At 42.1% G+C, this 25806-nt stretch overlaps 1 protein-coding gene across 1 annotated transcript in view; it reads right to left on the bottom strand.

Annotated features, from left to right (window-relative positions):
* The window catches only part of KANK1 (KN motif and ankyrin repeat domains 1), a 97468-nt gene extending 72642 nt beyond the window's left edge, over window positions 1-24826 (bottom strand). The window contains exon 1 of the mRNA XM_086770695.1: window positions 24706-24826. The gene's annotated coding sequence lies outside the window, so the exon portion shown is untranslated. The remainder of the gene's footprint in view (window positions 1-24705) is intronic.
* Between the last annotated feature and the right edge of the window lie 980 nt (window positions 24827-25806).

Below are 25806 nucleotides of genomic sequence, written 5' to 3'. Positions count from 1 at the left end.
AGCTGAGGCTAGAAACCTAGCACAAACTGCATTTAGAGGTGACATGCTCCTCCAGCGCCAGCCTAATCTTTGTCTATATTTTCAGTTATCTCCTACTTACAACAAGAGGGCCTTTTTCCAACCGCAAAGATTCCCTGGAGCAGCAAGATCAGAGTTTCACGTTCAAGTGGTAATTGTTTTACATAGTCCTCTAGCTTTGCTAGTCAGTCAAAGCAAAGCAATTGCATAAGAAGTTCCTTTGTAAAGTCTGTGCTTTTAGTTTGCCTGATGTCTTCCCACAGCTATACTTTAAATCACTGCCTATGAGGACAGAGCTGTGACAGAGTATCAGCATTTTATAAATTTTCATTCAAGACACAGAAATACAAGCCATTTCACAGCAGCGCCCCTTTCAATCACTTAGAGAGTGCAAATAAACGTCACCCAATTTGCTCTCTTTGCTTGAAAGAAATGTAATTTTTATCTGCATTTGAGTATCTAATCCAGCCTACATCACACTGCAATCCCTGCCTCATTAAGAAACAATATCAAGAAACATAATAAAAAAATCATCAAAGAGCATTGGTCAACAGAGAAATAACTACTCATTCCAATAGCATACAATTGTGGATAAATTCAAATTAATGAAAAATCCAATGTGTTAACCAGCAGACACCTGTACAAGACAAGCAAAGAATACAAACCCTGCATAAGAGACACCGAGCTTGCTCAGTTAAGCATTCTGACGACTTTATCTCTGCTTAACTGTCTTTAAGGATTAAAATATCTTTGCATTAAATACATTTCCCCGGTCAAGAACTGCAATTAAATAATTTTACTTCTCGCAAACCTGCTGGCTTTCTTCTCAGTATTGTTACAAAAAAAAAAAGTGCATTTTTATTTGAAAGCTTTTGTTATATAGATGTGCATAACATTACATGTATTAGCTTTTGCTTTGCAGATATCAGATTTGATAGTCAGTGAGTCAAGGGTGGTTCTTTCTGTTGACTGTCTGCCTCTTTAAAAAAAAAATTATCTTTTATGCTCTTATCTCATGTAGCTAGCACAAGTCATGGAAAGATTCTGTCTCTTCAGCATAAGAGCTGTCTGCCTATTATACTGTCTGCCTATTTGCAATTAAAAAATTCATAATTCTCTCTCCTAACAATGTAATTAACTTGACCTTAAAACCTTTCTGATAATGTCTCAAATCACTAATTTTAATTTCTTGTTTGTATTATATATGAGAGCTAAAGGACACACCACAAAATACCTGGTGAAAATACACTTCTGACAAATAAGTTTTCCACAGAGGTGCCTTCATGGTACTTTTTCTACTCAAGCTACCTCTTGTGCATAATTAGAAACAGTGTCTTAAGCCTGACAGCAACTTTTTTTTTTCCTAACTCAAAATAAAAGTGCAAGTAGATTTGCAATTTATTCTCTTGAGTTGCTTTCCAGGAAAGCTCCTTCTTTCTCCTGGCTGGCAGGTCCTGCTAAGGAGGAAATACAGGAGCACAAACTCCACCATTTCACAGACAGACATGCTTTGCCATGAAAGACTCTGAACACAGACCTTTACTTTTTCCAGTGTCTAAGAGGTTTATGACCATCTACTCAGAAAGGAACTTCAGTGACTGTATGTCAATTCAGGTCTGCCCTTCAATTTCTTTCAATGTAAAGTAGCACTATTGAATTTCAATAAAAGATTGCCAGCGTTTACCAGGATTTTACTCTCACGTTGACACTCAAGTACAAGACAAGCTTCTTGTTACTTACCTAAATTTACCTATTGTGCTTACTATTTTTATATATAGAAGGATGCCATATTTTTCTTAACTGTGGCTTTATTTTGATCGTTCCTTCAAGATACCTGTGCTTGATACACCGATTTATCCACTACTAAAACCTTGGCCAGGAATCTGTAATCATACCCAATAATTTTAGCATACTTCTCAATATTCAGCAATTGTCCCTACTCCTGCAGCAGAATCCTCATGAGTTATGTATGCAGGACAGCAGCAGTGCAGCTTCAAAAGTGAGTAAATGAACACTCAGCCCTGCAGGACATTAGCCCTTTTGAGATGTAAGAGGAGGAAATTAAAAGGAGAAAAATGCAGTAATTTTAAACTCTGAGAATGAGCATTTCCTACCAAAGCTTTTTAGATGTGGGATACCCATTCCTCCTCAACATGGATATGGGGTGGACAAGCAGTGAAAAGTGCTTTTGTCAGCACTGCAGAGAGCTTTTTGTGCTGAATACAGTTTACTATCATTCTTACAATTTTTGCAAGTAAAACAAGTTTCCCACAGAACTATCCACACTGCCATCTAGTGAAAGAGCTGCTTTAAAAAAAAAAAAAAAAAAGATGAAACTGATAGTTTTAATTAGGTGAGAAGGTTGTCAGTGTGTTTCTCCCATACATCGCAGCAAAAGAAAATAAGCATCAAAAAACTCTCCTCTCCTTTCTCTTCAACGGCCAATACAGATATCTCTTGCTGTTGTAACTGTAGACCACGATACCCAAAGATCTGAGATGAGGGTTGGGAATAAAGAGTTGTTCACAGACAGAAATAAGAATTTATTATTAAATCAGGTATTGGGAACAGAAGAGGTTTTTCTGCTCCCTTTTAATAAGCACACCAATTATACAGAAACAAGGGTGTGTCTGGGAACCTAATGAAATGCATCCAGCAAGTGTCAGCCCACGGGGAAAACAGGCAGCCTCACCCCAAGAGGGTGGCAGATGTTACAACAAAATTATTACTTGCGTACACTAATCATTACACTAAGTCTGAAGCCAAAGCACCACTGGCTGTGGTTGCCATCAGAAGCGTGGAGGCCTGCCTCTGTCCAGAGAAGGGGAAGATGCAGCTCCTCCCAATAGAAGGAGACAAAACTTCCAGTAAAAGCTGTAACTGCAGGAGTCTGCCCACTTCCCTTCATGAACTCATAAAGGGAAAATTATAAAAGCCATCTCTTTGATTAATTGCCCAAGTTACATGACGTTAATATCCCATGAGGTCTGCATTTCTCTTGGGCTTTAGCAATGCCCAAGTGTGAGACACCTGGAAGCCTCCAGTTAGTAGGAGTTTTGAGATCTTCTCAGTGAAAAGCAGGAATGTTTGCGCATGAAGTATAACACTCTCCCTGCAGTAAGGCATCTGAAAAACACATCTGCAACAGTGAAAAAAAATCCTTAAATCAGCAGCCTGCTCATTGTGATTTTTATTGGTTATTATGCCCTGGATTAGTCATCAAAATTATACCAGAAGATCTGGTGCCCAGCACTAAGCCTGCCTGCAGCTCTCAAGCAGGATGCTCACAGAATTACTTTGCTTAGCACTTCCGTGAAAGGAACCAGTGTAGTTTTCCTGTTAGGAAAAGACAAATCTCCTCAAAGCCAGTCTTGTGCATGAGTTTCCTTTACACCTTGGGGCTGGAGACCTCCAGAGACGCCATCCAGTGATGCTCGCTCTCCCAACAGCATCCCAGAAGAGAGTGGAAAGTTCTTTGGTTTTGTTATAAGAAGCAGGTTCCCCTAATTTAACAAAAACATATAGATGTGGAGTCTAAAGCTTTTTGAAAGAACAAATATTCTGCTACTTGCACAGTCTGAAGGAGACTCAGCACTTTGATGAATTGCTAGTTAGAGGTTTTCTGTGTTGTGCCCTAAAAATCTTGGGAGGAAAAAAGGCTCAGGAGCCTGTGTACGTTTGTACACCATGGAAAGTGGATTCTGTCTGTGCCACTTGGCTCACCCGCACTGCTGAACAGCCCTGAGAGGAAAGATTAGCAATCACTGGACATGCCCCAGTCTGGCACCTTTCTTTCAAGTCGAATTACAAAGCTTTTTTGCTTGGTAATAGGAAAGAGTTCGCTTCAGGGGAGCGGACAGCACTGCAGAGAAAGGCAAACTAGTCCTCCGCACAGACAGCAGCCAGGTAAATCCAGCCACCTTAGTGACTGGCAGAGCAAGCCTTGCTGTGTGCCCTTCTGCTGTCCTTCAGCAACAGAAAAGCTTTTGTCTAAAACTGAATAGATCCATTACCTACAGTTGAGCCTTTATCTAAAAAAAAAAAAAAAAAGACTCACCTTTCCCAATTTAGCAAAAAGTAAGGGAGGAAGAGGCTAATGGCCCAGTCTGGAAGACACTATGGTAAGTAAGAGGACAGCATTAGCCTCTTAAAAGTGGTCACCACTCCTTGTGCCAGCTCAAGGGGCCACAGCAGTCAACTCTTACAGCCCCTCTCAAACTCACGTAAGTCAGCTGGTACTGTGATTTTAGGAGTTGTTCCCTTCCCCTGCAGCTCCACTCTGCCATAGCTGGGTCCAGGCTAGCTGCAAGCCGATCAGTGGCCACCTGGTGACAACCTAGAGGGACAGTACTAGGTCACTCAGTACCAAGGGCACTCCTCAGTCACATTTTACCCTGCCAACAAGCCCTACTGAAAAGGTATTAGCCATAAAGCTGGAGAGTAGGGAAAAAGTCTTTTGGTCTGTGAGGGAGGATGACTTGGCAACTCCTTGGCCAGCTCACCATATTGGCAATCCAGGTCTCATCATCTGAAGGCAGAGCTGATGAGCGGTGACACTGATGATATCATAGTAATTAACAGACCAAACCTGAGCAGCAAGGAAGGAGAGGAATTTCACTGGCAGAGAGTAATGTTTCCTTCTCTCTCACACTAAAACAATGACTATCAAATGCTATGAAAAAAGAGGCAAGTCTTTGTTAAATATGTAAAACTCCTCATCTCTGCTAATGTATGCACAAGCATAACAGGATCTCCTTCATTCCTGCTCTCCTCCTCCTTGTTCAGGGCTAGAAATACTCAGAAGACTTCAAAATGGAAGGCAAAGGAAATGTATTTAAAAGTTCCATGAGCATATTTTTACCAATTTAACAACAAGCCTCTGGCAACAGCAAGGACAAACAGGTATTCTTCTCAGTATTCAGCTATCAAAACAAGATTGAGCAGGATGGAAAAATTCTGCAAAATAAACAGCAACACACATCTGAAATTTTCAGTATTTTTTTTAAATTTAAATTTCAGTAATTTTTTAAATTATTGTTTGGGGTTCTTTACTGGTATATCAGAGAGAAAACTGAAACTTTAATAAAAATGCATATTAAGTGTATGGTTTGAAAACTATGAACAGGGAACAAATGTTTCCCAAGTTTGCAAAAACTAGGGGACATCGGGCAGGATAAAAGGAGAGAGTTAAAATGAGGTGCATTCACACAACACAACCAACCACAAAACTGCTTCCCACAAGACACTGACTGCACTAAAAGTCTACACATTTAAGAATCTGGTGGAAGAAAAATACAACCTATTCATCCACCAAGGGCTACTGAAACAAAGAAACTACCTGTGGCTTGAGAAAGCTCTGGACCGCAAATTGTTGGAGGTTGGCGGTATGTTCTGGGAATGTGTTATATGCTTGCCCTGTTCTTGTGTTATTTTCCCTGGGCACTTTTCTCTGGTCACGGCCAGAGAAAAGACTGAACCCTGCGGACCTTGACCTCATCCAGTACAGCCACACTTCCGTAAATAAGACTGAATAAAGTGACAGAGGGAAAGCACTAGTTCAAATAGTTTCTTCCACTAGCAGCAGCGTTAACAGCAGTGGTTTGAAGCGACTGTGTTATTTTTAAGTATTCAGCCTCATCTTTTTATAGAGAAATGCATGCTAAACTCTGCAACTCTAGAAAGAGCCGTAGAGATAGTACAGGTAGCCTGCACTTCCCTTAAAGCTTTCCAGACAGCTGGCTTTCTGGCTTACTTTTTTAAATCAACATTTAGCATTTTAAAGCAATTTGGAATGACATTTCAAAGGAGGCGCAAGCTCTCTATCCTATCTCCACAGACACATGCCAAAACTTATCCAGAATTGCTAACTAAATTTCAAAGGCATGGAAATATTTGACTAGCTCTCCATCAGGTTGTGCGAGAGTGCCCACAGACAGAACTTGTTTGTGGTGGTGCTGTTTGTCTACAAACAGGGCACTTTGCTAAGGAATGCCTAACGTAAGCTATACACTTCTTGGGAGAAGCTTGGCAAATCTAGGGATTATCACCAACTAGGAAATAAAGGTCCTTTTCACACCCACAGCATGTTGTGCTGAAAATTTGTTCTTCTCAGATGGAGAGGAAAATCTGCTCACCTTTCTAATTAGCATGATTTATTTATATACACAGCATGTTATGAAAAACAGTGTTTGCAAAGGAGGCCATCCTGTTGAACACAGAGAGAGAGAACATCCTTCAGGGCATACTCATGCAGATTCACACAGATATTCCCTGATAGCTTAGTCCTGCAGCAGCATGGATCTTGAGAAAAACAGAAGCGCCTGCTGCCAAACTGCTGCGGCTGCTCACCCTCACCCCTGTTACAGAGACTCCTGGGAACCTCTGAAGGTTGCTTTGTTCATTCTTGGCTTTTCTCCCTCACCTTAAGTTGCGTATCATGATGATTACTCCATGCAGCAGCATCTTCTCCAGCTACCTACTGCATGCACCAGGACTTTCAGCAAGGGAAGGGCAGAGCCCTAAAGGAAAGCCAAGCCTCTGGAGCGGCTTTCTGCCCAGAATATTCCAATATTTAAGAAAAGAAGCCTTTAACTTATTTCTTAAAAGACTGTTCACACAGGTTTACCAGGAGCAAAGCATGAATCCCACATGGCATCACCTTCCATCTGCTGAAACCATCGCTGTCACACAGCAAAATTTGCCTGCTGAGTGGGGAGCTGCTGCAGCCCTCTGAACGATGGAGGCTGTCAGGCACAGCCCTCCCTGGAGACTCCTCACAAGCCCTTTTGGGGCAGAAGGGTGGCTGCTGCTCCTTCCCAGCAGGAGCTCCAGAGGCAGCAGTTCAGAGGGGCATCAGGCAGTGGACTCAGATGCACAGTGCAAGATTCTCACCACAGTATCAGTTGTGTCCTTGTCTCAAATGCCATGGGTGAATATCTGGGTTTCAGCAACTACATTTACTGTACAAGCCTATGAAACCCATCCATACTTGCGTTTCTGCCTAGCTTGCCCAACCTTGTGGTTTCTGTACAAGGAGATAGGGAGGCTAGCAGGAGACTGATCAATGAACCACATCCAAATCCTTAGACTAATTCTCTTGCACACCATATTGAAGCCAATGCAAAATTATTTGCACAGTATTAATGTTGTGTGACATAAATACCTTTTTTAAAAAAACCAAAACAATGCAACGCAGACTACATTAAGAACAATCCTATTTCCACACGGGTCAAAACTCTGGCAGTCCTGCAGTGCATCTAGGAGCTAACAGATCAGTTCATGTACAGTATCTTTCTCAGGGGCTGTACTTCTTCCTTAGACTCATTCAGCACGTTTTGGGAAGACTGACGAGGGATACTCTACCCTGTAAACATAGGAAGGGCTGGGAGGTGTGGGAAACACTAGGGCGACAGGAGGGACAGCATGTGGAGCACCCCCAGGGAAACGTCACATTCCGCACTGCAGCCAAAGGAAGCAGTGTGTCCTACGGAGGGACAATGAACTGCTACATTCATAAAGACACAGTGCTTAACAGAAAGTACCGCACAATGATAAAACCCACACTTCCTCTCATTGAGTTTCCAGACTTGCTCTGCAAGCAAGCATGGAAGGGGACTCAGGGAATTAGGAGAGGTATTGAAGCGTCACAACAGCGCCAGCTCCACTAGAGTGCAAGCATGCCAGGGAGGGCTTTGTGTAGCTCCAGGGATGGGGTCCAGCCCACTCGGGTGCTTCTGGGCTGATGGCATGTACCAGAGCATACTTTTGACTTCCTTCTAGTTTCTGTGCCTAAGCCTCAGTGGTCCACAAATGAATGCCAAGGTCCACCCACTCCCCTCTTCCCTCTAGCAAGAACATTTTTGGTGGGGTTGATATGGATGGCTCAGAAGCCCTGGGAACCATCCCACTACATACCACTGCCTTTAACGCTTTCAGCATGAAGTGAACCATGCTTCTGAAACGCTACAGCCAAGTTTCAACACTTTACAGCTTTGGAAGTGAGCTGTGCTTTTATGCATAAATACCAGGAGACAATAGAAAGGACCAACAGAATTCATCAAGAAGCCAATATACACACTTAAAGACACTGCTTCAATGCAACTTTTAACCTTCTCATCACTCAAAACTTGGACACAAATATATAAAAATCCTAATATAAAAAAAAACCCCAAACGTATTAGGAAATGTCTTTGATATCTATCATTGCTGTTGTCTAAAACCTAGAACAGTATTGCCAAGATTATTCTCTTATTAAGGATAAAGCCTGCAGTAGACGTGGAAGAAACCATGAGTTTCAACTCACCCAAGCACAAAGAAGCCACCAAGTTGTCTTTCCTCTGCAGGCAGAGTTTAGACTAGTTTTCCCATGGTCACTGTAAGCCTAAGGTCTTCTGTTTTCTTCACACATTATAGGCATCTGGTGAGAAGCTTGTAACTAAGATCTATGAAAACGCTCTCAAGCATAAAATACAACGCTGTTGGGATTAGCACTAAATTCTATTAACAAAAGAAGATCCCACCAGTGGAACGCTCATCAATTACTAACCTGCAATGACTGAAGCTGTACAGCAAACTCCTATTATACTTCCATATACCCTATGCAGAGTATCAAATAAGGACAGAGTATACAAGCTGCCTTTCAGAAATTAAACCATTTTGGCAGTGCTAAACAGAGTGTGCATCTGTAGGTACTGTCAGAGACGACACACGGGGAATCATGCATACCAGATCCAGTCTAAAATTTGTATGTTTGCTGAAATAAAAACACCAGTTATCTGCATGCTGTCTTTTGGTAAGGCACCAAAACCCTCAATAAATAACACTATTCCTCGTAGTTTGTCTCTACTTTGCCACCGATACATGATTCTCAGGATCTCAGTTTCTCTAAAGCTTATCTGCTCCCTTACAGAAACCCAAGCCAGCAGCCCTACTTTACTTCAGAAAGATATTTGATACAAATGTCTGAAAAGGAAAAAAAGTTCAAGTTCCCTCTGAGACTTCTTCCTTCAAGCAGTGTGACCTGTGCACAGGCATGTGAGGTGCTCAGAAAACCACCATGTCGGCTCCCTGGACAAAGGAGGAGATCAGCGCAAACAGCAAGGAGTCCCCTTGCATTTGAGGCCAGCAGCAGCCCTTAAACCAGGAGTTCCGCAACATACCTCAGTTGATCTCACCACTGGTTATGGAAAGGAGAGATCTTTCCAGCCCCACCACTCAGCCTGGATCCAGCCGCTCCCTGGGTGCATCACTGTGAGCTGAACAGGCAGATGAACCGTTAGAAAACATCGGGGTTTCTTCCCTGTAGTGCTGGTTTTATGGCTGTTTAATAAATTTTTACTGAATTTGCTGTTTACTGTCCCCTGACCTGGCTCACATGCAGGCAGGCTGCAAGGGTGCATTGCCTGCTCATGTTGAGCTTCTCATCCACCAGCACTCCCAAGTCCTTCTCCCCAGGGCTGCTCTCAATCCATTCTCTACCCAGTCTGCATTTGTGCTTGGGATTGCCCCAGCCCATGTGCAGGACCCTGCACTTGGCCTGGCTGAACTTTATGAGGTTCTCACAGGACCACTGCTTCAGCCTGTCAAGGTCCCTCTGGATGGCATCCCTTCCCTCCAGCGTGTCAACCGCACCACAGATCAGTGAACTTGCCGAGGGTGTAAACGAAATCAAAGAGCCACAAACAGGGTGCCCCTCTTCACTGGCCAGATCTTCCACCCGCTCTTCCTCATGCCTGCTAGCTCTCAAGATGACAGCAAGGAAGCAGCAGGAAACTTGTGCCCTTCCTCCCTCCACTCCCCGCAAAAAGGGTTTGTTTGTCCCACTTGCAACACACAGTCAAGGCAAGTAAATGCTTCCAAACACTGGGCCCTCCATGGGCCCCTCCAGATACCCAATCTGTCAAAGGATCTGTACAATGCAGAAACAAAGCCTGAAGCTGTGCCATACTGCTGCAGCCTCCGGAATGGGGGACTATCACACACAGCCTTGATCCTCCTCCCCTTTCCCACAGACCTTCAGAGCAGCACCCATGGCAGTACCCGCCACCTCGTGGTACGCAATTCCAGCAGCCTTTGCTTTGTGTGTTGGACAGTACCTAAAAATGAGTCTAACCATCCCAAACAAAGCATGTAACCGTCCATGTGGTTAATTATCACCTATTTGAATCGTAATCATTATTCTGCAGGATTAATTGCCCAAGGAACAGAAAGGGACAGATTAGCCCACTCACCAGCTGGTTGGACTTGACGATCTTGGAGGTCTCTTCCAACCTTAAGATTCTATAATTCTGTGAACAGTTGTGTCTGCACATTCAAAAGCATGAATACCACCTGTTGCTTTCAACAGGGCTTCCTCATTTCTGTACCAGATTTTAATTTAAAGAGCAAACAAGGAAGCAGCTTCAATTTTGCAGCAGTAAAATGGCTTCATAACCCTCCTTAGTGCTTTCCTTACCTTTTCAGCTTCTTACAAAAAGGACATTTTTTCATAATGAAACACCATAATAATTTTTCAGTGCCTTGTAACAGACCATAATGTGATCTCCAATGACCTTACAATCGGACTTGTAAAGCCTGCAACAGAGAATAGTTTATAAACAGAAGCAAGCCGAGATGGGGTCGTATTTGCAGAACTGTTCAGGATGCTAACAGCTGACAGCTTTTGAGAAAGTCTGAATTTATGGCCTCTTGGTTTGTTCTAAGTGCGTGACAGGACACAAACACAGCTAAAGTATTTTAAAGTTAGCCCACATGCAGTTTAACATGTATGTATGTGCCATGACTGAGAGCCACCAAACAAACACTGCAGGCTACCCCCGCCCAAGCAGAAGCCTTAACCTCAAAGTAAACCTCTCCTTTATACAGTAGGCATAAGATAAGGCCCTGGTCCCGCAGAGCTGTCATGGGGTTAGTGACTTTGGGAACTGTGTCCCCAGGATCTCCCAAATCCCACAACAATTTGCCACTGTGGAAGACAGACTCTCACAGATAAGTGACAAAAGCATACCAGTGGTTTGCTGGTAAAAAGTTGATTTTCCTTCTAAATGTGTGCATCTTTCTCTAGGCACTGAGTGTTAAGAGTCAAGAACAAAATAAACCTTTGCTTCCCGAGAGAGGAGGGAAAGCAATCAGACTTAGGATATATTAATGGCTTTAGTAGTCCAGACAGAAATGCCTGAAAAACCTCTTCAGGGATTCTAAGTTTTCCTAATCACACAAGAGGAAAGAAGGTCACAGGTGCCCAAGATTAACAGTAGTCAGACGAAAACAGCTTCTATTGGTTACAACAAATGAACAAAAGAACGAAGCCATGATCTTGGACATGCCTCAAGGTCTTCTCTCTAAGAGACTATGTTTATGGACTTACGCATGAACAACTGCTGACTCCTAAAACAAAACTGAGTAATTTTACTTTTCACTCTCCATTGCCTAAGGATTAAATTGGCTTTTGCAACTGCACACTGAAACCCAGCATGCAGCATTTCCCTGGACTCCTCTGTGTGAAGAACAACACAGTGAATGGCAAACCAGAAAACAATTAAAATAAATTACCATTGCCATGTCCCATTCCTTACACAGGTTCTCCCTCCGAGTCTTACTCCATTGATTCATTTCACTCACACAGTGGAAATCTTTCTTTCGTCAGGTTAGTTTTCTGCTGACCAGCATGTTGAATTAGCACTGCTCACTTTCTGAACCGCGCATTTCTCCTCCCCTCCTTGTCTCTCCAGGGCACAATTGTCCAACATTGACCCAGACTGGGAAACTTCTCCACCTGAAGAACCTGCTGAAGGACAGCCTGCTGCATGCGGAATCCACACACACACCCCTGCCTTCTCTGTCTTCCTTAAAGAAGAGATTTTTTGGGTACTCCCCGCTTCCTGAGCCCCTGCCAGATCTGTTCCTTCCAAAACCACGGTGCAATACACACATGCATTTACTGCACCAAAATCCTGCACTCAATACCCACTCTGTCTAAAAACACAACTCTAAATATATGCTAAAAGTTTACCAGGAAAACAAGGCCATTTTATTTTTTAAGCACAGTGCTACAGAAAGGTGTATGTTTTATAACCTTGGTAACTACAAGGTTGTCAGTACTGTACAATATACAACTGCTAAGCCTCATTAGACAGTTCAAGAACATGAGACAGCCTTGCAAGAACCATGAATCACTGGCCATCTGCTAAGGCGCTGTCACCCAAGGCCACCCACCCGCCTACCCACTGGAGAACCCACAGCCAAGGCTGACCCCCCAGATCAGTGCTCGCCCCTCTCTGTGGCGTGCACGGCGGAAGGCACTCCGTGAGCCACGGGGGGACCACTCCACACACGACCAACACAGCAGAAGTTTTATTGCATACTAATGCCAGGAGATTGCTTAAAATCTGTATCTGTTGCTTTCCTGCAATACACCTGTTTTGTCACAGGGTGTACTAAGAGAGACAGGGTACTAATACAGCTTTGTGAATGACACCTCCTTTAATTTGTTTGTTAATCCACTTTACGGTCATCACTTCTCACTGCTCTACAGGGAACATTGGCAAAATATCATGCTGTAGCAAAATTAATGATATAATATGCTGCCTTTCCAGAGCATTCAGTGGAGAGAAGACAAGGAAGACAGAGATTGTAAAATACTCAGAGAAAACTGAAGAAAAAAATTAAGGAATACAGAAAATATTTTACTATCTTTTTTTTTTAAATGAACTTCACTCATGAGGAGGCAAAAGCCATCTGCAGAAAAAAATACCCAAATAAAATCCACTGCAAAGTTCTAGTGTTCTCAGTGAAGCTTTTTGCTTTACCAAAGTTACTTATTTCTCTACTCCAACCACTGCATTTATTGAGGTTTGCAAAGACAAAACCAGCAGTAGGCTGAACAGATTAACTGACTATCAACACATTCCCTACTATAAATTATTTTTAACCACATCATTACTACAAAGAAACTCTCATAACTCAGATTTGGGATTTACAAACTATTGAGAAAACAATTCCTTCCTGGTCTGATCAGAGACAGCCGTTCCCTGTCTGAGGAGGTGTCCTACCCACTGCTAATTACTCATACAAAAGACAAGGTAATCTCTGTTTCACTATACTTTTTTTTCAACTTATGGTGAACTGCATACCTCCTCAGTAAAAAAATAAATCTGTTTCTCCCACTCTGTCTGAGAAGTGTTCCACAGAGCAAGAGGGAGGGAAAAATCCCATTAAATTAACTTTACCAGAAATGTGGGGGAAGTGGGGAAGTCACCCCCTAGGCACAGAGTGATACTGCACCACTGGAAAGTACTTTTGACTTTGTTTTTTCCTCAAATGTTACTGGAATGGAAGATTAAAGAACTATGACCTATTCATGTTTATTGGGATTAAAATGCTACATAGACTGTTAACTTTCAGACCCTTAGTCTCTTTCTTCTTAGTCTCTTTACAACCTAGTTGCTGCTGAGATATTTGGTGTGTTCAGTCTTGTATTTCAAATCTTGTAAGAAAAAAAATAGAAAACCATCTCCATACTTCCCACAAGACTGGTTTTCCACAGTGCTCCATACACCATCACAAACCTTACACTGCCTCAAAAAAGTCTTTGCAGATGGAACAGTGTTGTGGCTTGCCATCTTCTCTGAAGTCCTGTTATCTTCTACATATCCTTCCTTCACACCTGTCTTCTCTTTTTACTCATGTTGTCTTTTTATGTGGTCCTGCCTGTATATTCATGACTCCTATATGAAGAGCATACCCATCTGGAGATGTAGGTTCAGTTCAGAGCAGTTTTCTGGAAAACAGCTGCTGTTGTCAGCTCATATCTGACTTAAATGAATTATCTGTACCATCACTCAGAGAGCCTTTTGAGAAGTGCCCTACCCAAGAACAGAAGATTTTGTACTACTCTATTAGGCAACCCTTAATCACCTACACAAGAGGAAGCCTTAAAGTCAGCTTCTGAAGCTCTTTACAGATGAAATAATGCTTATGATACACCTTTCAAAATCTGGAATTTAGAGCTTTTGCTACTCAATATATTAGCAATCTAAAAATTAAAAAACAATTACCCATCTCTAAAGCTCATGCACAAATCTTTACATGTTTTACATCTTTAAATACTAAGTCAACTTTATGTATTCAAAAAATGTTGTGCAGGCAGGTTAGCACCACAGGTAATGCTAGGCTAGCATGAGTTAAGCAGATACTCTTCCTCTGAGAGGCAAACCTGATACAGAAGAGATGCTCATGGCTGCAGAGTGAACCAGCAGAAGAAAGCCCCTCTCTCAGCTCCTTCAGACCATGGTTCATTGCTGACGTATGTTCCCAAGTTCTCTTTGTGTTTCTAAGACTCCTTTGCCTTCAAAATTTCTTGGACTTCTGAGCACTTTTTTTTCCCCTAAGTGTCTAAAGAGAAAATCTATTTCCAACACAGTCCAAACAGCTACTCAGTGACCACTGTGAGATCATGAACTGTTTCAGATGCCCAGCAAAGGACACAATGCCTTAGTAACTCCCCCTTTCTTTTTAACATAAAGAAAAATAGCTCATGCTGTCCAAAAGAGATTGAAATTTTACCAAAATTACTAATTCTTTTTCCTATGCATTTTCAATTAAGAGCCAAGCCCAGTTAACCAACCTGAACAAGCCACGCTATCGTGCACTCAAATCTATGCTTACCTGCTTAGTCTGATCTCAGTCATGACTAAAAGGAATTTTACATGCACCTTAAAATGCACAACCAAAATTTAAATAAATATAGACACGTAAAATAATAAGATGCATGTTTTTGTTGTAAAGTTACACTAAACAAGCCAAACTCCTCCCTGAATAGAAACCATATCAATTACTGTGTCTTTGAAGGGCAGTCTCCCGACTTCTCTAGTTCTCTTGAAGTGATGTGACAAGAGAAACAAGTTTGGGATGGTACTCACAAATGAAGGTTGACATGGCAGAAAACACTTTCCTTCTTTCTTACAATTTTTAATTTGGCCAGAACAAGCAATAATCCGTTATTCCCTGAGGACAGATTTAAAATGAGATGTACTGCCATCCTTTTGAATTTGGCATAGTAACTCTTTTACCCTTTGGGAATCATGGACACATTCCAGCAACTCCAAAAATGGATTTTCCTCTGATCCTTTCGAAGTTATTCTGAGGCTTAAAAATTAGTTCAGAAAGTTAAAAAAGAGAAAAAAAAATGCAACATTGCCCATTTATCTCTCAGACAATTAACTTTGAGGTTTTTGATTAATATTTCAAGCACAGTAGCTATTAGCCTTTCAGCAAAGTCAATGACAAATTTTCCTTTAACACTCTGAGGACTGACAGCTACAGTCAGCTATAACAATTCCTAAATGCCTGTGCCTAAATCTGTCTCATGCACCCATGACATTGCTAGCATCTGAACCCTCACACTGATATTTGGGAAGCAACTGCATGCATCTTCTCCTGTACCAAGGAATGTAACTTATCCTTGCTGATGCATCTCTACAGAGGCAGCTGTGGTCCCTCATCAGCTGCTACTATGTGGAAGCAAGGCAACAGAAGACGACAAAACAGTTGAGGGCAAGGCAAAGAAAGCAGAGAAACCTGGGAAAAAAAAAAAAAAACAACAAACAACCTACTGAAGTCACTTGTGATTTTGCTCCAAAGTAAACCACAGGCTCCATGTCAAGGTAGTGACTCCTTAAAAGTTGTGCTTCCCTCAAAACTATTGGAGGGGGAATTGCTTGAGTTTAGGATACACTAAGCCCTATCACTCATGATGCCCCCTTAATCTTAAATTCTCCAGCTTATTCTGTATTTTTTAACCTCACCTTCCAGCATTTTCTTTCCTATAGGCACACTACAGAGAGCTTTCAAAAATACAATATAAAACAATACAAACAAAATAATATAAACAATATAAACAAAATTCTTCATTTTTGTAGCACAGTATTCCAAGTGCACAAGAATATACTACATTAAATGAGAAGGAGGAAGGGTGAGGAACCTTGAAAAACAGCTTAGGATCATGCAGATCCAAGCCTTATTTACTCCATTTTCCATGTCAAAGCAAACTTCAGCACCAAAAAACAGATCAAGTTTCAGATACTTCAAGCTTGCAGTGAGGCAACACAACTGCTTATTCAATTATTTTCTAATTAGTTGGAGGCGCAACCATTTTCTCAAAAAACATAACTCAGTTTCTACCTATCCAGCAATTCTTCTGCCATTTCTAACCACGTTTCTCTGTACTGCATACAGCTTAGCCATGCTTGCCCTGATGCATACTGGGAAAATCTGTCCTGCCATCCCTGAGTACTCTCATTAAGAGCAGCATCAAAGGTAGAAGGAAAGGGGGAAAAGGAGGAGGAGAACAGGAGGCTGTATGTGCTATTTATAGCAGATGGGTAAAGTACCTTGGCATACCACATTTCATGGAAACCGCAGGAGAGTTGCCAGGGAAAATGGTTGCTGGGAGAAGAGGGTTAAAAGTGTTCTTCTGCCCTCTGAAAAAAAGGAGTCACCAGCTTCATAGCAGTAGGATAACAATAGAGTCCTCTAGAAGGACAAAACATGATTAGTTATCATGGTTACAGACATTAGGCAAGGACATAGCTCTACTTAAACCAAGTTTTGCAGAAAATTCATTACTGTTAGAGCTTAAAGTTGGGTTGGGTTGGATATCCACAGAACGGTCTCATTAAGAATCTGTTTCTGTCACTGTAGAGCCCTTCAGAGCAGGTTAACAGCATTATTATAAATGGTCATAGGCTAAAATCAACATGTAATTCATTATCCTCCTCATCTCTTTCAAAGCAGTGGTGGACAATACAGTGTAACAACAAAAAGGAGGAAAAAAAAATAAATAAATTGTCCATGGTGATGTATCTGTGTTGCACAGGATGAGCACATCCTGCAGCCAAGCCGGCAGAACCAGTGTCAGTACCGCAGGCGGGCTGAATGACATTCTGCAACAAGCACTAATCCCACCCAAGGCTTCACCTGTCTCTGTGGCAACGGGCTGCAGATTTCACCAGTGAGGTAACCGGAGCACAAGGCATCTGCGTTACAACGAGGACAGGTTTTGCAGCACTGATCAAACCTGGAAGAGGCTGCTGAAGTTTGTCCCACCCAAACAAGTTTTATACATCTTTCTGTACCAAGAGAAGGGAGAATGGAAAAAAGAGGAGTTCTCTCCCTTGTAATAGGGCATGCAGCAACTTGTCACAGACACAGCACCTGGCGTTACACCTGTGCAGGGATGGATGCGACCACACACGTTTCACCCTCCTGCCACATGCTTTTAAAAAGAGAATATTTTAGGCAGTACCTTTCAAAAATAATCAAAGGGTGTCCCCAACACACACCCCTTAATTCCTACACTGCAAGAAAAAAAAAATGTAATGTCCTATATTTTGATGCAGTTGAAAAGGACTAGAAAGTAATGGAAGGCTGTCAGATAACATTTGTTCACAAGGCAAGGCCACTTGCCTCACTGCCCCCCTACCACTTCACATTTATACTGATTGCTAGGAAAAGTCTCTCCGTGCTTTCCCTTGGAGAAACTGATATTTTCTTTTTTTTTTTTTTTTTTAAATTAACTACTCTCAAGTCCTTTTGCATCATGCCATTCCTGCAACACCTGCAAGGACTGTATGGGATTATAATGAAACACTAATTTTATTCCATTTCTTTTCCTCATATTTTTAAAAGCCATACTTACAGAGTATGGGAAAAAGATTTTGCTGTCCCTGTATTTTGAGAATGGCCTGCAGAGATCAGTCACATGAAGGTGGTCTCTTACCAACTCATCCATCCCACTCTAAAGGCCTCCTCCACCACTGCTTTCCCAAGAGTAAAGAATTTGGGATAGCAGCAAGGAACACTCGGGTGACTTGCATAGTAGATTTCTAATCTAGGTAAGTTTCTGAAAGCCACTTGACCTTTCTGGACTCAGACATATTTTGTTAGTATGAAGAAATTAAGAAATGTAAAATGGCATTAAAGCTCCTGTGGTTTGTCAGACTACTTCTGATTGACTTCCGGGGGGTAAATGAAGAGGTCAGAGTAACTTCATCCATACCTGCAGAGAATGCCCAGAGGCAGAGAAGGAGAATCCATCCCCACTGTACCTTGTAATGTTTCCTTATCTTACAGTTTATCATTACAGTGGCCGCTAACAATGCCAGTGAAAGATGCTCTTTTAAACAAACACCAGGAAAAAAATAATTTTCAAGATTGTATTCCACTGTCAAAGTACACGTGTTTCAGAAAAAAAATTATACACACACTCATACTCCAGCACAATCTGAATAGCAGAAGGTTGTAACAGAGCCAGAACTCTGTCCTTCTGTATGAAAACAGTTGCACACTTACTCCAAAAACAAAATAATAGGCATGTCAATGTCCAATTGTTTGTATTTTCTTTAAGATCCAATCAAAGGTATCCTCTTCAACCAGCACAGAATTTTTAGTTGCCTGTATTACGCCTGAATTGCATAAACATTTAAAATACTGGAAAGTTTGCCAGTTTGATCAATCAAGTGAATTATCGCAGACCTATCAGAGGACCTATGGAAAACCTCCCGTTCCCCTTTCACAACAGCTTTATATGCATCAAGCAAGCCACAAAATTAATGATCTTGGATATCAAAACAGTCTGCTTCACGATGTTGAAGTTTTCATTTAAATCCTCACAGCCCCAAGACCCCTTTAAGATAAATGATTTTATATTAGCAGTGAAGGAGTTAGAGATTTACAAAGTCAGTAAGAATTCATAACTTGTGCATTTTAATCATTCATAGCCACTGTAGTTGATTTACCCCACAATTTCCATCAGAAAATGAAAAAGTTTTGAAAAATGAGTTATTCTCAATGTAAATCTCCAGCAAGCCTCTGTCAATCACATTAGACTTTTCCCTGTTAGTTTTTCCTAAGTTTAAATACTTCATTTCTTAATGACTTCTTACCTTATAAGGCTGTAAATACATGGAAAGCCAAACTAATACACAGCAATTCTCCACGGAATAGAGAAAATCATTATAAACATGAGTATAGCTCGTGAAGATCAACTATATCCATACATTTCACTACCCTAACACTTTTATAGAGGGGGAAAAATAAATCTGTAGAGGTCTGGAATGTTTCTAGCAAAGGATATGTATGCACACACATAAAAGAGGAAAATAAACAATTCCATACTCAAATACAATACTTGTTTGCCACAAATTGTACATACCCACTACCAGACTGGAATAACAATCTGTGGGAAGCTACCATTCAAGAAATTATAGCTTAAAAAGAAGCTTCAGTGTTGGACATTTGCTGAGAAGACTAAGGCTTTGATAGTTTTGCTGGCAAGTTTTATTTTTTTACTTATTTATTTATTAATTTTCAGTGTTGAGCAGCTCATTGTACCTTTGTTCAACTACAGGGAAAGAACTGCTTAGTTTACAGCACAGTTTTATGTGCAAATTATATTCAGTAGACTCTCTACTCATCATAAGTGTCAACAAGAAAAAAAAAGCTTGACAAATTTAAGACTGTTGAGATTTTTTACAGACTTTGAAGGAACACAGAAATTACAAGGCATGCCTAACTCACTGTAAAGCATTTTATCTAAGCATGTGCCAAATCATGTATATTAAATGATTTTTTTTAATCTATGATGACACTTTATGCTCCATTTTACATTTCTAAATCTTTGTGACAATTAAAAAAGTCCTGTCTTCTGCATACAGTCAAACTTACTGCTTGCTTAGCTGTCCTAGAAATGAAGCTTGTTTCTACTCCGTGGAAACATTTCCATTAGATTTAGTAGCAGTGGAGAAAAAGCAAGCTTTCACCCCCACACAAATCAAAACTCAGGAGGAAATTCAGAGTTCAAAATGGAGAGATATTTTACTGCCAATAGGGCAAAAAAAAAAGTCTTAACAAATCAGCCAGCTGTTGCACTAACAACATCAAATAAAGAAATTGTGGAGCTTATTCTACCCTTTATCAATAATGCATGGCTGCGCACAGACAATTTATAGCTGTTTTCCATCACTGGGTATTGTGTAGTACTAAATTAAGTCTACAAAATTCAAGGACAGTCCACCCACACAGCTACTGTAAGCCAGCCAGGCCACTTTGAATAAACATTTTAAAGGCATAAAGTGAGTTTTATTAGCATGCTGAGCCACAGTACCTAGTGGACAAAGCATCTCCTTTGAAAAAGTAAAAGTACATTTAGCAGAAGGGGAGATGAGTTACTCTTGTGCCTTACATGTAGAGAAATAGCAAAAAGGAAAAAAAAAATACACAAATGCAGCTACTAAAAACCCTGAATTTGTTAAGATTTAAACATGAAGAAAGAGAAGTTATTTTCTATACTTGAAATTGATTGTCAGTCTCAGAAAATCCCGAGAGAGGTGCTGAACAGGGCACATTGTGACAGCAAAAGAGCTAAAACCCAAAAATGGTTTTGACAGGTTTTGTTTACATTTGGGTTGCTCCAAAGATTAATAGATTTTAATCTTTCACAAGTCACATAAATCAGAAAAGCACACACAAGGCTTCCATCAAGGCAAAGAACTAGTTAGCATATTGAAATCACCTTAACAACATTCATGGGACCAGCACACAAGTGACAGGTGGGGTGTCTCCACAGGCCAAATTAACCAAGAGATGGCTATGCCACAAGTTGGTTGCTTTCGGTCAGCCCCATCTCTTCCTACCACAGCAGTCCCAGCACTTCAATGTCTGAGACAGAAGAATGCATGAAGGAACTCAGAGCGAACGAGCTGGCTGCCAGCAGCAAAAGGATGCAGCTGCAGGGTCTGCACGTCCAACAGTTTTACCCAGGCTCTGCTACAGCAGTGGCCAACGTGCCACCTGGGTCCTTGCCTTCAGGTGTGGAGCTAGGTGTAACCAGCCACAACGTGGATGGCAGCACCACCAGGAGGTGGGTTTGGGTCGTGTTGCAGACTTCTGCTGCTGTTTCTTTCACAGTCACACTGCCCAGCTTCCCTGTAAAAAAATATTGTCAAGTATGAGGTTTGCGAGAACCTTTCTACAGCCCAAGCACCACTCCAGGCAGACCCTCCAGGTCTCTCTGGTAACTCACATGAGAAGATGATGTCCCTGCCTGGATAAACTACTTTCGTACAATGTGGGAAAGTGGAGGAGGTAGCACAGCACGGCTGGGCAGCTTGATGGCTTCGTGGCCTATTTAAGCACAACCACAACTAAAAGCATGAAGGATCCAACAGACAGGACTTAAGCCACATCTGTTGTAAGCTGGTCAAGTGGAAATATCTGGCCAAATAAAAAAAAAAAAAACAACATTATGGTGTTTATTGTGCAGGTGTGGAGAAAAAAAAAAAGAAACCATCACACAACTCTGATCAGTAGTATTTGAATTTAGAGACATCTTTAATTTTCTAGTTAAGATGTATACTACTGTATAGCAAGGTTTAACTTCATTTACAATAGCTCTGATTTTTTATAAAGCACATCCACTCTGCAGATGCAACTATCTCATGGACCTTTGAGGCCAGCCACTCACTGTGTAAAAGTCTGACTTAAATTCTCCAGCAAACCTAGAAAACTCAGGAGGTGAAGAGCCAGATTTACTAAATCTTCTCACTACATTGCTGTGCCAGGGCAACCAACCGCCACTTTGGTGAAGCTGCTTCACCCCTGTGAAAGCACAATGTGTCTGCTCTGTCCTACAGGCAGAAACTATCCCAGGTTAAGTTGTACTGAGATCTAATCATGCTTTTTATAAAATATTTTAAGATTTTTTTTTTTAAGATAAGCAAAAGTCTAACAAACCAACAGCTTAAGACTTAGCAACTGCTGAGTACTTGTATTTTAACCTGTCAGAAGTGCAAGGTTTTCTTTGGAGGGTCAGTAGTTTTTTCTCCCATTTAATACATTGACTTCCTGCTGTGGAAAGCAAAACTGATGTTTTAAAGTCTGAGGAGACTGGAGTAAAATCCTTGGCTAAATCAAGGCTACAGGACAGGGCCTTGAGAAAACCCAAACAATCCCACTGAAGCAACCTTGGCTTTATAAATGGAAATTAATTTTAGTAAGTATGCTGTTCATCTCAAATTGCGAAAGCCTGTGCTTCAGTGAGAAGTGCGCTGCTTTAATGACCTGCACAGGGATCACATTCAGTGAAGTTCAGGGATGCACAAAATGCTCTTGGGCCCTCTCCACGGGGCACATAGCTCCAGCAGGTCGCTGGCTTCGTAACTGACAGGAAAAGCACTGGGGTGGTCACGTTAGTATTTCAAAGTAGCTGTTGTAATCTGTATAAATGCAAAATGGGGTGCCTCAAGCACAACGAAGCTTTATTATGTTACATACGATTATGGACACACATGATCTTCAAACACCCTATTTTATAAGAGAAACACTTCTTCAAAGAGTTGCTAATTAATAGCTCTAGTGTGTTGAGGTTTAATTTGTCATACCTCTCTTAAGAGATGGCTATTGCCATCAATGCCTCTGTAACATGGAGTGACAGCCCAGCACTGCTTAAATACAGTCTGCTATGCCACTCGGTGTAAGAACATGCAGAGAAGTTTTCTATGTATGTACGTATATAACATGAGGGGTACCTGAATTTAGAACACCCAAGAAATCCATGTCTTCATCCTGCTCCTCTCTGTAGTTACAGCCTTGCGACAAGAGCTGACACAGGAGCTGCCTTTACCGTCCATTTCTTAGCCATTGTACGTGGTGCTCCCATCCTTTCTGAGGAAGAGACATCCAGGTCGTGGCTACATTAATGTACTGACCCTGCTGCAGCGCACCCGGCAGCCAGCTCTGGGGACCTGCACAGGCAGCCTGACTCCCTCTGTGCGCTCGTCCACGTTTCCTTTGCTCAGAAGCCCATGCTTGGCCGAGGGGACATACTTCTACAGCCAGGACATGGCAGTGGCACACAGCCACACAGGAACTGGGACAAGCCACAGTGACAATAAGTTTTCCTTATTTAGCCTTTTCTAAGCATTTCTCCTCCCTGCCAGCTTCTCCCTTGGGGCCCAGAAGCAGTCGTGGCTGCCTTCCTCTAACTCCTGTACAAAGCACTTCTTTGCCACCAGAAAAGACTAAATCAATGTACAAATGCTTTTCCTGGTGAAGAGAAGGAGCTCCAGCTGAAGAGAAGGAGCTCCAGAGAGCGAAAGCCCTGGCATGCCTGAGTGAAGGCCAGCATCTTGCACTGCCCTGTGTGGGCTGGGACAGCCTGGGGGATCGGGAACAACGCTAGGAGCAAAGGCCCCGGACTGATTTGAAATGTGCTGGTGTGAGGTCTGCAGTGGCAGCGCAGGCAGACCATCCTGGTCACAGCAGCTTTGCCACGGGTGCGTTGCAGCACCCTCTGTCCCCTCCCTGAACTGAGCCTTGCGCAAGAGGGCCAAAAGGCGGGTCAGTGGAGTCTGGGCGCGCACACGTACACACAAGCGCACACCTCCCCAAAATGGCAAATTCAGAGAGTAATGAAGAAAGGCAGGAGATCTGCTCTTCCACACCCAATGCATCTTGCAGTCTGGGAAAATACAGCTCGTGCTGTATTCAGTAGCCCTTTACTTGTCCCAACAGCAATTCAAGGCTCCATCTATAAGTGTAAGATTTACTCAACACCCAAAATCCAACCCAGCTGCCCGCCCCTGCTTGGTTTCACTCTGATTAAAGCAACAAAAGCAGAACGAGACAAGAGTTAACCTGCATTGAGCTATCCTAAACAGCAGGAATGGCCAACTGACTACATCTTTGCTCTTCAAGTGATGAGTTCAGTTTTAGGTGTGTCTTGTCTCTTACCCGAACCTGCAGCACACTGCAGTGCACATAAGGTGCACATAAGGTGGGCAGCCACCAAAAGTAAACAAAAACAGGAGCCAGCTGCCACTTCAAATAGCAGCTGGCAAACCTGAGGAAGTCCCGGAGCTGGTAGCAAAAAGAGCCTTTACACAGGGATTACCCATCTGAATTTTTTTTATTACAGATTTAATTCAGGCCCTCCCTGCGGTGTTGCTCTTAACCTGATTCGCATCTTTGCACAGCAACGTTTCTGCACAGCCCTGTGCCGATGGGGCACTGGCACCCAGCCCCTGGTCACCGAAATGGCGTTGCAGCGAGACGAGACCCTGCTGTGCTCTGGGCATCACACAGGTATCCTCTCCGCTGGTCCAGTTTGTGGCTGCTCTGCAACTGGGAAACAGAAAGCAGCAGCAGCTGCAGTGCAGTGGACAAGCCAGCTACAAATCCAAAAGATGGGTACAAAACACAGGTAATTAACTAATAAAAACAATGGTAGCAGCAGCTGTAGTCAAAGTAGAAGAGTCACTTTTCTAGCTACAGCTTCTACAGTCCTCGGTTCTCTCTTTCCCGGTAAAGCACTTGTCTCGACCTGACATCCAGTAAGGACTGAAGACTAAATACCTTTACCACTAAAATGTTACTAATATGAACAACTAAGGCATTCTAATAAAAAGTTCTACAAACACTTAAAGAGTGTAGAATTGGTGATTTAGGAAAAGAAACCCAGTTGTTTCTTCATTGCATAAATTTTTACCTCACTGAAGTCAGTGTATTTACTCTAACAAATACTGATAGTCAGGTCCAGTCTAAGACTTCACAGCAAGGGTTGGGGCTAGGACAGTCTATGGGACTATGTCTATCCTCTTCCCTCTGCCCCCTGCAAAAGAAGTCACATCTTACCTTAAAATACTGTAACAGAAGCACCAGTCCTCTACTTTCCTTTAGGCCCTTTTAAATATCAGGAATAATGCAGAGGATTCAGCTAGTTCAATGTGTCAGCATTTGAAAGCACATTCAGGAATCAGAGTCATCCTACAAGAAGAGAAATTAAAAGCACCAATTAGTCATTGTACATGTTGGGCAATATATCACACGCTTAAAACTGCTGATGCCTGGTAAAGCCATGCTGCTAAACAATAATGAAATTACCAACAATCACAGAGTTGAAAGGCTAAGTCATTTTTCTGCTTCCAAAGTGAAATACACAAGCCATATTTTGGTTACAGTTACCCTGGAAAGAAGATGTCCATCTTGCAATAGATACATCACCCTGCACTGCCTTCCCAATTTAAATCCTCTTTGTTCAAACAACAGTTTATGTGAACGCATGGAAACAAAGCTCCGCGCATGTCAGGATACACCAGCCATGCCAGTTACAGAAATGCAGCAGTGAGTGTTTAAGGAAAGGAAACCAGGTACCAGCTTGGACTGGGAAATGCTGCAGAAGCTGATGGGAGCTAAGCAGTAGCACTATGCAAGCCAGGATGCTGGTGTACATGAAAGACATATCGAAGTATTTTATAGATGGCAGTGAAACATGAGACATCTATAGTCTGGTTTGTCTAATTTCCCCGAATAGGCTTTTTAAAAGATTCTCATCTTGCAAGGATGCTCACGGACTCTTAACCTTTACTGAGTATCTTAACCTTTACTGAGTAAAGACACTCCAGCTGCCGCTAAGGTCATACCTGCACTGCTACAGCATGTCAGACAGCTCTTCCTCCACAGCAATTCAGCCAACATGCTCTGTCACCAACGTGTTCCAACACACTTGGCAGGTTTAATCCCCAAAACGAGCAAACTTGCCAAAAACCACAGGCTCACACATACAGAGACACCGTTCCTTGCACAGAGACATCCCACCTCACAACCAGAGTCCTAGCCAGCTCCACTCCGGGTCTGTGCCAATGCTGAACAGTTGCACAATAGTGCTCTGACACTTCACAGCTATGGAGGGACGGGACCAGAGGAACATTTTATGTATATCTAGCATGGTTACTC

This window comes from Chlamydotis macqueenii, chromosome Z, assembly GCF_036417535.1.
Source record: "Chlamydotis macqueenii isolate bChlMac1 chromosome Z, bChlMac1.mat, whole genome shotgun sequence".
NCBI classification, from domain to species: Eukaryota; Metazoa; Chordata; class Aves; order Otidiformes; family Otididae; genus Chlamydotis; species Chlamydotis macqueenii.
The sequence above is the reverse complement of the archived record's forward strand: the minus strand, read 5'-3'. Positions and strand labels throughout refer to the sequence as shown.